This window comes from Salmo salar, chromosome ssa23, assembly GCF_905237065.1.
Source record: "Salmo salar chromosome ssa23, Ssal_v3.1, whole genome shotgun sequence".
Lineage (NCBI taxonomy): Eukaryota > Metazoa > Chordata > Actinopteri > Salmoniformes > Salmonidae > Salmo > Salmo salar.
The window spans coordinates 5,478,987-5,479,707 of NC_059464.1; positions in this window are offsets into that span (position 1 = coordinate 5,478,987).

Here is a 721-nt window from a genome sequence, read left to right on the forward strand (position 1 = left end):
CACTGGTGACTGCTAGGGAGTCAATTATAGAACAGTGTTGGGAGACGCAGCCACTACTCTTACCTGCTGAGCCTTACAGGCAGATCACAGGCTTGTGTAAGCAGCAGGGTGACTAGAATATTCCTCTTTTGTAAAAGAAGAGTTTGAATGGGTGAAAACTGTAAATAAACCTAAGCTACAACCATACACATGCTTGGTACCTGTCACAAAGTTATCAAACTGAGAGCTGATCATTGACTCTTGGGCGTGCCCTAAATAATAGGCTGGACTAATATCCATATCCATACATATGGTTTTCACATTTTAAATGAGCATGCCCTAATTTGTTATGGGAGTGCATAGAATCATCAAGCACCCCAGCAATTTGAACCAAGTTTTGACAGTTCTCAATAATCATTCATAATGTTTCTATGGGACATTACCTGTGGTTCCTGGTTGATAGCTGCATATGAATCCTGCAGTGTGCTGTGGGTCGTAGTGGTCTGGAAGCAGAGGCTCTGAACCATAGAGGCTATGCCAGGACAGCTCTATACACCAGCCACCATAGAGACAAGGGCTGCTACTGCACTCACTCACATCCACCTCACACTGACAACCCTTGAACCCTGAACAGGACACAGACAGAGTATAAAGCATATAGAGGGGATAGACAACACACAGACATGCAGGCCCGCAGGGAGGGATGCGCACACACACACACACACACACACACACACACACA